Below are 12,647 nucleotides of genomic sequence, written 5' to 3'. Positions count from 1 at the left end.
TCTGGATCTTCCCGAGCAGCCCCTCCTCCCGGCATAATGGCACCTGGCACTGGGGGTGCATCCTAGCGGGTTGTACCTGGCATAATCAGGAGGGTGTGGCGACTGGCAGAGAGCTACTCCCGCTTGACAGCCTGGGTGTTTCCAGAGCAGCTGCTACTCCATGGGCATTTCTGAGAGCCCCCTCCCAACCCCCGTTAACCAGAGCAGGATGCTTGGGCTTCCCACAGAAGTGATGGTGGCTGCAAAACAGGTGCAGATGGCATCAGCCTTGGCGTCTTGCAGGGGTCTCTGTGTAGTGGTCACAGTTGTTTATCTCTAAAAATCTGATGTATTGATTGTTGTTTGATCAAGGACGTAGGGGAAACCGATAGAGCCAAGTTATGGGTCTGTCCCTTAGTGACTCTGGGCAGACTCCTTCATCTCTTTCAGGCTGTGTTTTATCAAAAATGGAATGAGTGTCCTCAGAGGTATGTTTTCAGGGAAGACTGGGATCATGTAAGTAAAAAATGTTTTGTAGCTGTAAAGCCTTGTGCACATGCCAGTAACTGTGGTTTGGGTGATTTCTGGGCTGGTAGTTGTCATGGCTCTGCTCTGTGACTTAGAACACCATTTCTGTTCCATCATCTTAAAAAAATAAGGGGGAGGGGGCATTAATAAGTGTCCTGTGTGCCTAGTAGCAGATTTTCCCAGTGTGTTCGGTGGATTGTTAGTTCTGAAAGCTGCTCCACCAGTAAATGTTTCCCTGTTAGAGTAAGAATAGCAAAGTGTGAAAGCTCTCTATTACCCTTTTGGCCAATTACAATCCATACTGGCAAATGAAAGGCTCTGAGAAGTCCTGCAATAAAAGAATCTGTTTAACCTTGTCCAGTCCAGCATTTTTTTCTAGTTGGTTCTGGGGCCCTTTTCAAGTTACATAGGCTTGCTCTCCAAGGAAACAGTGCTTCCGGGGCTACCCAGGGAGATGATGTAGTGTTGCATAGTTGCAACCAAACTTTGAGAGCTAAATTCTAATTGCTGTGTTTTAATGGAGAGTAAGCAGAAGCCCAGAACAGTTAAGAGGCTCATCTGAGATCACACAGCTAAACAGTGGCCCAAGACCACCCAGTAGTTAGTGGTAAAGCAGGGACCACAATGTGACTCCCCATACAGTGCTCTCATCTCATTGAATGACATCCAGAAGTTGAGAATTCTCCTCTGGAACCAGTCTTGCTGCTGTATGTGGACACTTTGCAGAATGTATGTAAAAAAGGTAAAGATTCAAATGATTTATTGTTGAATGAATTCAGTGATCAGTTACCTACTCTGTGCCATTCCTTTTGGGGACTTTAGCGTGTAAAGTGGAGCCTGTGGTAAAGAGCTCGGTAACGGTACTACAGGCATCTCTCACACATGCACACATACATACACATGCGTGTGCACTCTTACTCAAACACCCACTTTTACACATGTTTGTTCCTACACAAGACACGCACACACCCACTTCAGCACACTCACACGCTCATTCACACACACAACCCTGCTCCTCTACACATACCCACTCCCATGCACTCTCACTTACGCAAGCCTGTCTACTTGTTCATGCTCACACAGCTGCTCCTACACACACTCTCTCACACACACATCCATCCCATTGTGTTCCAGGCTGCAGCTATGAGGTAGTTGTGGCAATGGGGATGTCTCCTTGTCCCCATATCCCCAGAGCTGGTGGGGGGCCTGACACTAGCTCCCCAAGATGAGTACTGAGCACGTGGGAGTGCTTTGCAGGGCCAACCTGATACTGCGTTTCCTCCGTTCTCCCAGTTTCTTCCATTTTCTGCCATATTTGCTGATATTGGCTTGGTTGCACGTGATGGGATAGCCACAGCTCTGGTTCTCCTGTGCTGTTTGTTTTAATCAATGTCAAAGCACTGTGAGGGCAAGGACTGCCACATCTAGAGGAGGGCCTGGCACAGAGGAGACGGTCAATAGCGTTTATTGAATGAGTGTCTGCTGGCTGCTAGGATGGCCATGACCCAGGCCAACATCCAGGAGGATTCAGTGAATGTGTTTCCTGAGTGCCTGCTGGGCCCTGGGCACCATTCTAGGGACTATAGCAGTGAAAACTATTTAATCCTTTCTTTCAGGGAGTTTGCATTGCAGTGGAAAGAGAGGTAAAGAATATTAATGGATCAGATAAAGCTCAGTCGTCATATACACACTGAAAAAACTCAAACAAAGCTGTATGATGGAGAATGCCAGGGAGTAATGGGAGAAGCTACATGTGGGGGCCCAGAGAGTTCTCTGAGGAGCTGACATTTATCTTGCGATCTGAGTAATGAAGAAGTGACAGCCTTGCAAAGCTCTGGGGAAAGAATGTTCACCACAGAAGAACAGCAGGTACCAAGGCCCTGTAGCAGGAAGGAGCTGGGCTAGGGACCAGAAAGAGGCCACACTTGCAGTTCACTGCTGATTCCCTCCCCAGCACCCTTTGGAGGGGCTAACTGCTGGTGTTTGATCTGAGACCTACTTATTTTCCTGGTTCAATCACTAAAGCCAAACAGTGCATACTGGGCTTTGCAGGGCGGGGCTGCCTCTGCTCTCTCAGAGAGCTGCCCTCTAGATCTGTCCATCCCTAACCCTTGTAAATAAGAAAGAGGTCAGACTCCTAAGGCCCCTCTTAGTTCTAGCACTATAGAATTCGATGGTCTGTTTGCAGGAGGTTTACAGGAGACAATTCAGGTGGTCCATCTGGAAGGATCGTGAATTAGTTGCGCTGCTTCCATTATTAATAACCATGATGTCATACATCTGTGCGGTTCCTGATCGGCTGCAGAGCACTCTCCCCTATTATCCTGTTCACTCTGTGGACTAATCTGCCAAGCGGGGGATGGGATGGAAAGAGCGCAGACACTGCCACACACTGCTGCAGGCTCACCCAGGCCACTTCACTCCTTCGAGCCCCTGCTTCCTTCGCTGCAGAGCGGGATCACGGAAGAACCTGCCTCCCCAGCCTCTTGGCGGGGTGAAGTGAGAACATGCACGTCAAGGCCCTGGGGTGTAGCAGGCACTTGGAAACTGTTGGTTCCTGTTTTACAGATGAGGAACTCAGAGCTAAGAGGGATCATGACATTTTGTCTGCTTCTGTGTCCCCAGTCTTCCCAGCCCAGGGCTCTGGGTCCATAGTGGGCTTTTAATAACTATTGGGTTGAGTTGAGTTGCCATTGGTTAAATAGCTGGTAAATGGCAAACCTAGGACTCAAACCCAGGACTTTGGGCTCCAAAGTCCTTTTCATAAACATCATGCTGTTTGGGAATAATTGTCACAGTTAATAAAGACAAACGTCACATGCATTTGTGGATGAGTTACTGTTGCTTGGTGAATAATCTTATAATTGGAAGGTCTCAGGGGTTCTGAGGTGTGATGTTCTTTGTAAACCAATAAACAGATTTCTTAAGAAACATTTTAGAACCTTCCAGAAGAGGGTGTAGATGTGAGAAAATGGTCCGAGAATTGAGAGCAGTGGTTTTTAACTGGGCATGCCAGGTGCTGTCACCTGAGGGCTTTGAGCAGAAGAGCTCCAAGTTCCACCTGGATGGTCTGATGGGAGAGTCTGGGGACAGCATGTGGGCATGTGGAGAAGTGCCCCGTGCTAGATGTTCTGCCTGGGATGAGAAGCCCAGCCAGCAGGAGGCCCAGGAAGTCAGGCAGGCCTTCCATCTGCCTCCCGTTTCCATCTGTCCTTGGCTGTGGCTCCGACCCCCTTGTCCCGAACCTACAACAGCCACATGGTAGGAGCGTGAGTGATGGCGTCCCACAGACCGGAGTTTGCATCTCCTGCTTTCTATCACTGTGCCTTGGCCTATTTGCTTTGCCTCTCCTAAACCTCAGCTTCCTGATCTGTGATGTGAGAATGCTCACACTTACCTATAGAACGACAAATGTCTCATTAGATACCTGTGCCCGGGACTTAGTAAGTGAACAATAAACAATAACTACTTTCAGTTGTTAGGTTGAAAAATGAATAAGAATAAGAAAAATTGTAGTATTTATGAATCAATCAGCTGCTCCTAAATGGGGCAATAAAATAAAACCAATTTGCCCCAAACACTAGCCTTTTGGGAGGAAGGTATATTCCATGTCATAAACACCAGTCTTTGTGTGAAAGAATTACCAGTTCTGCATCTTCCTAAACCTCTTCATTGCATAACCCTTGCTTCCCATGGAGAGCTGAGGGCTGAATGGGGACTGGGGTCAGCATCACTTCCCATGCCTCTGACAGATCGATGGGCTCAGAGATGAGGATGTGAGCTTTGGAGATCAGTGTGAGTTCAGGCTTGTGCTCACCTACATCAGCCTGGTCTCTTGCTCCTGAGGCCACCGTTTGGGGGAATTGGAGTGTAAACACCGGCTTGTGGGAGTCTCAGGAGGTTGGGCTTCTCACCTTACTCTGTCAGTTATTCATTTATTCAACAGCGGATTGGGTCCTTCCAGGGGCTCAGCTCTGGGCTAAGCACTAGGAGAAAGCCTGCATCCATAAGAAGCTCAGCATTGACCAAATCCACCACCCACAAGCCACGTGGACATGCGCAAGTTGCATTCCCTCTCTAGGTCTCGGTTTCCTCATCTCTAGAATGGGATAATTCTGGTTACTTTACCAGAGGAATACTTTGTTGTTTTTAGGGACCCAGCCCAACTGGATCTGGAGCGCTGTCTAGGCTTTAGGTCTCTGATGGAGTGGTCAGGCAGAGAGAACAAGGGCTTCCTTACCAGGAAGAACTTGACTCTGATGCTGGTCCTGCCCTTTCCTGACTGCATAATTTGCTGCCTTTTTAAGTTCTCTGTGTTTCATTTTTCTTCACTTATAAAATGCAGTTATAACACTTTCATTGCAGGGCACTGTGTTAGTTGAGATGATGAAATAAAGTACCTGGCTCTGAACAAATGCAACCCCCATTTCCTTTCTGTCTGGCTCTTAGCTCTGCTACGTAGTAGCATTGCTGCTTTGGAGAGTCATCTCATCCCATCAGTGCCCCAGTTCAAATATCCAGGAATGGTCAGGGGTAGGCAGACAATCAGATTAGAGCTCCAGGTAATAAGCACGTACGTGTCCCTTGGTGCCAGGTGGGCATGGGGAGATGGTTCCAGCTCAAAAAGAAATCAGGGCCAGGGTATGGAGCTGGGAGTCCTGGGTTCTGTTCCTGGACCTGCCACTAAGTACTGTGTGTCATTTGCCAGTTCCCTCCCCTTTCTTAACCTCAGCGTCCTCAGCAGCAGGCTGGCCTGCGGGATCCCCTGGGTTTCTTCCTGCTCTGAGAAGTCCTTGGGCCTTTGATGTGCAAGTGCTGAGTGAATACAGTAAGGAAGTGAACTGGCTGGGTGTGGGGGTGTGGGGATTTTACCAGTTTTTTCTATTCTGGACTCTGTTGCAGTTGATTCTGTGAGGAGGCCAGCAGACAGACTCTGGACAAGGAAGAGAGTCTGTGGTTTCTAATAGGCAAGCCACTCATGGGAGAGGAGGCAGGCAAAGAAACATTAATGACATTAAATTAAATTTAAAAAAAGGCATTACCCTATTTTTTTTTCTTAAAGGAGACCCAAAGTCTCTGAGTTACCTGCCTCCCAAATAGTTTTGCTCTTATTTGAATTCAACAGTATGTTTGGGTGTAAAGAGTTGTTTTCAGGTTACCATGGTGGAGGCAAGAGATTACAGAGTAAAACCAAGCATACAGTCATTCATTTAGCAGACACCTGTTGAGCCCTCACTATGTGTCAGGGGCTGCTCTAGGCACTGGGGTGCAGCAGTGACCAAAAAGACCACAATCGGCTCCCAGGGAGCTCATAAACTTGTAGAGAGAGTCCAGTCGTGAACCAAGGAACCTGGCAACAGGGAATGTGTCGGATGGGGTCAGTGCCAGGGAGAAGCATGAAGCAGGGTGGGAAATTGGAGAATGCCATGGGGAAGGAATCGGGCCTCTTTCTTTCTTTCTCTTTCTTTCTTTCTTTCTTTCTTTCTTTCTTTCTTTCTTTCTTTCTTTCTTTCTTTCTTTTTGTTTCTTTTTCTTTCTTTTTTTGAGATGCAGTCTCACTCTGTCACCCTGGCTGAACTGCAGTGGCACAATCTCTGCTCACTGCAACCTCTGCCTCATGAGTTCAAGTGATTCTCATCTCAGCCTCCTTAGTAGCTGGGATTACAGGCATGCATCAACATGCCCAGCTAATTTTTGAATTTTTAGTAGACAGGGGATTTCTCTGTGTTGGCCAGACTGGTCTCAAACTCCTGACATCAAGTGATCTGCCTGCCTTGGCCTCCCAAAGTGCTAGGATTACAGGCTTGAGCCCCTGTGTCCCGCCTCAGCAGCTCTTTCTGTAGGCTGGTCAGAGAAGGTATCACTAATGTGATACCCCATGAGGATAGCTATAAAGGAATTGGAGAACTGAACAGACTAAGGAAAATTTCCTTTCTCTATGGGGCACATGGAGGTCTATGGAAACATCTCATTTGAAGCTGGAAGGGTCAGCTCAGCCAGACAGCTCAGACTCTGGGCTGTCCTGCTTTAGAAATGGTGTATCAAGTCTGCTTAATGATAATTGTTACAGTAACATTAATAATAAAAATAATATGAGCCGCATGGGATAGGGCTTTAAGCCTTCAAAATGCCTTTCCACCTAGACTGTCTCTTTCAGCTCTCTCATAAGCCAGAAGGTGGTTGAGAAATCTGAGAACTATAGATGTGACTACATACAAGTCCAGGACTGTATCAGAAATGAGGGGCAGCGTGGACCTAAACCTAGACTTGCTGCCCATTGGACACAGTGTTTCTCCCTGCAGGACAGCTGGGACCCACCATAGTTCCCAGCATACTCCCTTGCATGGAGTAAACAATGGTATCTATTTCTTGAAAACAATAAAAAATACATAGACAACGGAGGCATGACAACTAAATGCCATGTTGTATACTAGAATGGATTCTGGAATAGAAAAAGGACACTAGCGGAAACACTGGTGAAATTGTTACTAGTGATGTACCAATGTTAATTTCTTAGTTTTGACAAATATACCTTGTTATGTAAGATGCTAACATTAAAGGAAACTGGGTGGAAGCTATAAGGGGTCTCTGTTCTCTCTTTGCAATTTTTCTGTCAATCTAAAACTATTCCAAAATGAACGTTTTATTGAAAAATGAATGAATGAATCCACAGACACTTCCAGTAGCTGTCCTCCTCAGGGTTGCTTAGGAAAGCCATAAAGAGTCTTTAAGTAATTAAATCTCTGCTACTGGTGACCCCAAGCATGCTATCCCGAGATGCCTGTGTGAGAAGGAGCGAAATTATAAACCAGTGGCTGGGCTGGGCGTGGTGGTTCATGCCTGTAATCCCAGCACTTTGGGAGGCTGAGGTGGGTAGATCACGAAGACAGAAGTTTGAGACCAGCTTGGCCAATATGGTGAAACCCTGTCTCTACTAAAAATACAAAAATTAGTTGGGCACGGTGGTGCACACCTGTAGTCCCAGCTACTTGGGAGGCTGAGGCAAGAGAATCAGTTGAACCCAGGAGGCGGAGGTTGCAGTGAGCTGCGATCTCGCTACCGAACTCCAGCCTGAGCAACAGAGTGAGACTCTGTCTCAAAAAAATAATACTTGTAATAAAAATGAATAAATAAACCAGTGACTTTAACAACACTGGCGCAGGAATTTTCTATTGGAGATGTCTCTCCTCAGGAACTGTCCCCAAGTGAATTTCATGTATACCATATCACTTATATTTAACCTATGCCGAGTCTGCCCTTTATATTTGGTCAAAGTTCACCAACTCATCTTCACTTGATGCTTTAAGAGACAGATAGAAACCTAGTTTTATGTGTAGAGCTATATCATGTGACTATGTGAATTAGAGTGACTAAGAGCTGGGAAGGAATAGGTACGAGGAGAATAGAGTCAGAAGGGTCAGAGGGCTAGAAGGTCCTTTAAAGGTAATCTGGTTTTCTTTTGTAATAGAAAACGTTTAGGCTCAGGGAGAGGTGTCTCATGGAGTGGAGGAAAGAGACCAGGGGCCAGGGGATTTTGAGGCTTAGTGCCTCACTCTCCATTCACAAAACAAGTGGGTTGGCCTAGGTGACTCTCAGGACCCCTGGGCTGAAAGCCCCTGAGCAAGGGATGGATCCAGGCTCACCCTGAAACTGCTGAGCCACACAGCTTAGCCTGTCTGGGAGGCCTGACCTCCTAACGGTTTCTTGCCTTGGCATGTGAACATTTGGTGTCACCCTGAAATCTAGGAGAGGCACAAGATGCCCAGGTGGGCAGGAAACTGTCATCATCATGGGTTGATTAGAACACATCTGTTTTTTAAAAGGGTAAGATATCTGGGCTGTTTATTTTAAGCAAGCTCTGATCTTTTGAAATAAAGAAGTCCAGCTTTTCCCATGGTGTGTCTGTAGACCACAAGTGCCATGGGGTTTAAAGATGTGTTACAGGAAGAAAATGGAAGTCCAATGGCCAAGTACGTTTGGGAAAGTTTAAAGACCCTTCCTGCGGGAATTCTCAGTCTTTATGTGCAAAAGTGCATTGGGTATCTGCAAAATAGTATACATGTGTGAGAGTATGTGTGAGTGTTGTGAATGTGAGTGTGTGTGTAGAGGTGGGTACTGTGTGCAGCTTTTTAAGATTACTTGATCAGAGAATAGATAGATAGATACATAGATAGATAGATAGATACATAGATACATAGATTACACACACATACACATTTAGACACATACAGAAATACTGGAGAAGAGTTCCACAGAAAAACATTTTGGGAAATGCTGAGATTATCTGAGGTCAAAGCTAAAAAAATTAAAGTGAATAAACAGTGACTCAAAACTTATTTCTGCATGTTAGTTTCAGCATGTCAGTTTCTCACATTTTTTCCCACTTTGTTAGTTTAATTTCTTTTTTCCTCAGAAGAAAAATGGCATGCAAATGATCCTTCTCCCTTCCCTATGTGCGGTGCTCACGGGAGGCAGAAGTATTGTGTGTGCTTGTTGAGACGAGGGTAACCAAGCTCATGTGACAAATCAATGGTGGATTTGTAACCCAGAAACCCACATGTGACATTGGTGTTTAGGAGCTACAAAAGAACTTATTTTAAAATGCCAGTGAAGACCAAACCCCTTTGTCAAGCATGGCTTTCACATGCGGAGTTGCCAGCATTTGCATGTACACAGGTGTGTTTGTTACCCCGCAGGGCAGGTTTCTTTACTGGTCAGTGTGCATGGTCAGTGGAAATGCCCAGAGAGGTAGGGACACCCTCTGATTTGATGATGATTTCTCTCTAGGCCAGTCTTCACCTGACTCCTGGTCCCAGCCTTTCACTGCTCCACGTTGCTTATGGAGTGAGTCCTATAGACTGCTGGGCCTGCTCTTTAAAATTCTCCCAGGCCCTGCCTCAGCCTCCACTTTCCCTGATTCTCTGCCCCATGAGCAAATCCTGCCTCATCCCAAATCTTGCTCCACACTCTTCCAGTCACATCCCCAATCATGTCAGGGTTAGAGGCCAATTCCATGCTGTGATTGCCTCTCAGCAGAAACTGGTTTCCTTACCTGGCATATGAGACTAATACTCTCTTAAAGGCTCTGAAAAGAAAGCAAACAGTAAATAACACAGAGTGAAATTTTAAGGGAGAATTTTCTTTCTCTGTGGATTAGATGCAAGTGATATGTGGGGAGGCTTCAGAAACAGTAATTGCAGATGAAATGGTTGGCTTAGCTAGTCCTTCAGATTCTGGGGTGTTCTTATCTGACCTGTGTGACCTCAAACAAGTTACTTGACATCTCTGAGCCTCTCTTTCCTTGGCTATAAATATGGACTGCTGTGACCATCTCTCAGGGCTTTGAGTCAATGCTGTGACCTTTGACAGGAACCCAGAACAGTGCCAGGTGCATAGAAAGCCACATATTCCTTATTATGTAGAGAATTATTAGTTAGAAAATTATTATTATTCTATCAACTAACTAAAAACATAGCCAAGTTTTTAAAAATGTGCATAAGATAAACAGGTAGTACACAGATGTAAAAATGGCCGGTAAATATGTGACTAATGCTCTAGACACTAAAAAAAACAAAGGATTATAAATTAAAAATGAGATTATTATTGCCTAGAGGTGGCAAAATGTAAAAAAAAAAAAAAAATAGAGAAGATCTAGTGCTGGCAAGGGCCAAAGGGTCTTGAGAATCTAAACTGGTATCAATGAAAATTATAAATGCATATACAATCATCCCCATCCATGGGGAATTGGTTCCAGGAACCCCTGAAGGTACCAAAATCCATAGCTACTCAAGTCCTTTCTATAAAATGGTGTAGGCTGGGCACGGTGGCTCATACCTATAATCCCAGCACTTTGGGAGGCTGAGGCGGTGGATCACCTGAGGTCAGGAATTCAAGACCAACAACCTGGGGCAACAGGTCAAGAGTTCAAGACCAGCATGGGTGAAACCCTGTCTCTACTAAAAAATAAAAAATAAATAAAATAATAATAATGTGGTGTTTGCACATGGCCTATACACATCCTCCTGTATACTTAAATCTTCTCTAGATTGCTTATGATACCTAATACATTGCCTACATATCACTTCCTTTATGTGGATCACATACTCCTTAGAACACAACAAATTCAAGTTTTGCTTTTTGGAACTTTGTGGATTTTTTTTTTTTTTTTGGAGATGGAGTTTCTCTCTTGTCACCCAGGCTGGAGTGCAGTGGCGTTATCTTGGGTCACTGCAACTTCTACCTCCCAGGTTCAAGCAATTCTTCTGCCTCAGCCTCCCAAGTAGCTGGGATTACAAGCATGTGCCACGATGCCTGGCTAATTTCTTGTACTTTTAGGTAGAGACAGGGCTTCACCATGTTGGTCTCAAACTCCTGAACTCAGGTGATCCACCCACCTCAGCCTCCCAAAGTGCTGGGATTACAGGTATGAGTTACTGCACCCAGCGGAATTTTTGTTCCAAGTATTTTTGATCATTGATTGATTGAATCCATGGATGTGGAACCCACAGATAAGGAGGACTGATTGTATCTACTTTGGTCCAGCAATTCCCTGGCTATAGAAAACTATGTATACAAAGATATATGTATACAAGAGTACTCCCTTGTAGCATTGTTTGTAATAGAGAGAAATTGGAAGTGATCTCAGTGTCCAGCAGGAACAATGCTTAAAAAATTTATGGTGCATTTGTGCCAGAGAATACTTTGTGGCCATTTAAAAAAAAAAAGAAATAATCCTTCAGGTTCTAACATGGGAGGATATTCAGAATGTAGTCTTAACTGGAAAAAGGTTTCTGTGTAATATGTTTAGTACAATCTCATTTTTATAGAGAAAAAGTTAAACAGTTAAGTCTGTGTGTGCACATGTAGAAATGTTTCTGCGCTCAGGGAAGCAGCCTGGGAACATGCCCAGTGAACTGAGCGGTGGTTTCATCTGGGGAAGAGGCTTTGAGAAGATGGAGCAGGACTTGTCTTTTGTTTTTTTTTTTTTTTGAGATGGAGTCTAACTTTGTCACCCAGGCTGGAGTTCAGTGGCCCTATCTTGGGTCACTGAAACCTATGCCTCCCGGGTTGAAGCAATTCTCTGCCTCTGCCTCAGCCTCCTGAGTAGCTGGGATTACAGGTGTGTGCCATCACACCTGCCTAATTTTTGTATTTTTAGTAGAAACGGGGTTTCACCATCTTGGCCAGTCTGGTCTTGAACTCCTGACCTCATGATCCATCTGCCTTGACCTCCCAAAGTGCTGGGATTACAGGTGTGAGCCACTGCACCTGGACGACTACTTCTTACTTTAAGTATCTTTATTAATAAAAAAATTAAACAAATAAAACAAAAAAGAAAGCCCAAGAAAAATCTTTACATTACAGGATTACTGTGATGATAACATGAGATCATAATACTTGACAAATATTTAACACAGTGCCTGACACTTAGCAAGTGCCCAGGAAATGCTTCTAGCCTCTTCTTCCTTCCTCGGAGTCTGTGCCTCCCCTGCCCCCACCATGCCCATCCCAATGGTTTTCCCTGACTCTAAGATCAGTAAACTTGCAATGGTGCTTCAGCAGTGTCAACACATGCCACTGCTATGTCACCACCCACGTGTCTGCCCTTCTGGGGCCGCCAGTCTAAAGGACCCCCCCCCCATTCCCTAGCAGTCTCTTGGATCCTTCCTTCTTGATCCTCTTTTGAAGAGTTGCCATCCTTAACTGGGTGCTGCTCAGCCACACCTCCTGGCTCCCAGAAGGAGCCTCTAGCCACCTCGCAGTGTGGGGCTGCCTGTGTCACCACCACATTCCAAGGGTGAATCTTAATGATTTGGGTCATTTCTGCTTGCTGGTTTGTTTCTTTTCCATTTCCGTTCCCAGCCAGGCTTTCCCACCCCCGGGGATGTGGGCTTTCCTGACTCCCTTCCCCCATGAGCTTCCACCTGGCCCTGATGAATTCCATCATGCCTGCTTAAAATCATTTTACTTGCAATTTGCTAATTTAATTCTAGCCTTACAGAATTTTGGCAACCCTGCCAAATTGGGTGCCAGATGCAGATTTAATGAGCATATTTTCAGTTATTTCTTTCCTGTCTTCATGAAGATGCTGAAGAGAACAGGGTCTGGAACTCATCCCCAGGAGACTCCATCTCTGGAGC

General features: G+C 45.4%; 1 protein-coding gene across 5 annotated transcripts in view; it reads left to right on the top strand.

The window, feature by feature from the left end:
• The window catches only part of HIVEP3 (HIVEP zinc finger 3), a 536,372-nt gene that overhangs the window by 389,337 nt on the left and 134,388 nt on the right, over positions 1-12,647 (top strand). The gene's annotated exons all lie outside the window — the stretch shown is intronic.

The sequence above is a fragment of the Callithrix jacchus genome, chromosome 7 (genome assembly GCF_049354715.1).
Source record: "Callithrix jacchus isolate 240 chromosome 7, calJac240_pri, whole genome shotgun sequence".
In the NCBI taxonomy this organism is placed as follows: Eukaryota; Metazoa; Chordata; class Mammalia; order Primates; family Cebidae; genus Callithrix; species Callithrix jacchus.
This window is presented reverse-complemented; position numbering and strand designations above follow the sequence as displayed.